The 2056-nt window shown below is 51.0% G+C and overlaps 1 long non-coding RNA gene across 2 annotated transcripts in view; it reads right to left on the bottom strand.

Moving 5' to 3' along the window:
- LOC107123942 overlaps positions 1-776 on the bottom strand; it is a 22134-nt gene extending 21358 nt beyond the window's left edge. For both annotated transcript variants that reach the window (XR_001482964.1, XR_001482963.1), the window contains exon 1: positions 590-776. This is a non-coding gene — a long non-coding RNA (uncharacterized LOC107123942). The remainder of the gene's footprint in view (positions 1-589) is intronic.
- Between the last annotated feature and the right edge of the window lie 1280 nt (positions 777-2056).

Raw genomic sequence — 2056 nt, 5'->3', positions numbered from 1 at the left:
TGGGGGTGCGGCGGCTCGACTCCCCGGGCTGCGCCTTCCTTGCCTGGCGCTCAGTTGGCACACAGATCCACGCCGGATTCCGCTGCCTGGTTCTGCAAAAGCAGGCCCCGGGGGTGGTGGAGGTTTGGGGAGGGGTGGCCCAGGCCAGCCTTCTCCTCGAAGGCGGAGATCCTAAGAACACTTCCCGGGGAGCGAGCCCCAGCCTCGGACTCACTTAGGGATGCCCCCTCCCGCCCGCAGCCCGTGAAGGCTCCGAGTCCCATTCGACCCAGCGGGGCTTGCATAGGAGCCGGCACACCCAGCGTGGACTCCGCCCGGGGCAGCACACCGGCAGCAAGCCCCACTGAGGAGTTCTCCTCACTCAAGGGGTCAGAGCGCGCGTTGCAGCCTGCTTCTGCAACGCCTGTCGACTCGGAAGAAAGCCACATTGAGCGCTAGGGGTGGGTAGGGGCTTCCTCTCGAGTAAGCGTGCAGAGGGTTTGCAGGCTTCAGCCGGAGCTCAAGACACGTCCCCGATCCCAGTGGCAAGGCCCGCGTGCCCTTCTCCCAACCGTACCGTAAAGCACACGCGAAAGCATTCCCGACTTACTTGGATCTTCGTGTCCTGGCCTCTCCGTGAGTGTTAGGAAAGTCAGGGGAAGTTTCTCGCCCCCAAGAAGGACCGGGGCGGGGTAGGGTGGGGAGGTGTCTCCTTCTCTCCTGTCTTTGGGCACCGGGAGTTCAAGTGGGGTGGGGTGGGGGGAGCAGGAAATCAGTCCAGCGGGGATAGGTCTCCTTGCACGCCTTTTCCCAGGAGGAGGAGGCTGTACATGCCAAAGCATTGTTTTCTCTTCTTCATCCCCCCCCCCCCCCGTTTGTAAGAAATCGCCAAAAAAAAATTGTAACTACAATTTCTTTAAGGGGGAGGGGAGGCATTCTTCTTGATATATGGTTTCTGGGTTAGGCGCTTATTCTCTGCCTTCTCGTGGGTATTCTTAGTCACACAGCGCACCCTAGTGGGCGCCAGAGGAAGTCTCCGAACTCTTTCCTCGCCCATCATTCCTTCCTGCCTGTAATATATTATTTCTCTCTAAAGAAGTATCGACAGGCTGGAGAACATAAACGACCTTAGAACTCTGGTCCTTAACCTGCATATTTAGTGAGATTTGCCTTTCCCAATAAAAAAGGGGAAGAATCTCAGGAAGCTAAATCCCAGCGACCCACATGAGTTGCAATGCTATTATTTCCCCTGTCCTAGTATCTTCTAAACTGAATTGCACAGCTTCTGTCTCTTTCTCTCTCTCTCTCTCTCTCTCTGTATTACTTGCTAATTTAATTTTACTATGGACAATATTTTCAGCATTTGCTGAGGACAGTAAATTTTGTAGTTTATGTTATTTCACTTTTTATGACTTTTTAACACTTAATAAAATTTTATTAGAGCACTTTTGTGTTTACAAGGCCACAAAACTCTTGGCAGGTTGTCAGAAGGCCTTCTTTTTTATTATGATCCTACTGATATACTGCGAGTAATGAAATAATCATGTCCAGAAATGTATCAAAGGCCAGAGGGATTATCCAGTTTAATAGGCATACAGATGCGCTGTGAAGGATATGGACGCATGAAGTGTCGAAAGGCTGGTGCAGGAGAGGAGGTGAAGGATTGGTTAGTTCCTCTGCTGTTGTGGAAGGGTCTTACTGTTGTTGGAAGGTTGATCAGGTGACGCTGGGAGGTTGCTGCCAAAAGGATTTGGCGGACGTACACTATGTACACACACACACACATGTATATTTACAAAGAGCATTTTTTTGCCTTGGCTTTTTCACAGTTAATTCTTTTTATTTCCCAGTGCATTAGTTCGCAACTAGAAATGATGTGTTGGGGGGGGGGGGAGACTGATCATCGTGCAGAAAATGGAGGTGAGATCAGGGGTGATGCAAGTTGTAGCTCACTTCTGTTTGCTTGCCATGATTTTTTTTTTTTTTGGAACAGCTATCATAGTAGTCTGTTTTGCGGTGTGGGCCACATTTCTTCACGATGAGCAGCTTCCCTCCTCTTCCCTTCTTCCCCCCCCCC

This window comes from Gekko japonicus, unplaced genomic scaffold (genome assembly GCF_001447785.1).
Source record: "Gekko japonicus isolate JY-2015 unplaced genomic scaffold, Gekko_japonicus_V1.1 scaffold1535, whole genome shotgun sequence".
Classification (NCBI taxonomy): domain Eukaryota; kingdom Metazoa; phylum Chordata; class Lepidosauria; order Squamata; family Gekkonidae; genus Gekko; species Gekko japonicus.
The sequence above is the reverse complement of the archived record's forward strand: the minus strand, read 5'-3'. Positions and strand labels throughout refer to the sequence as shown.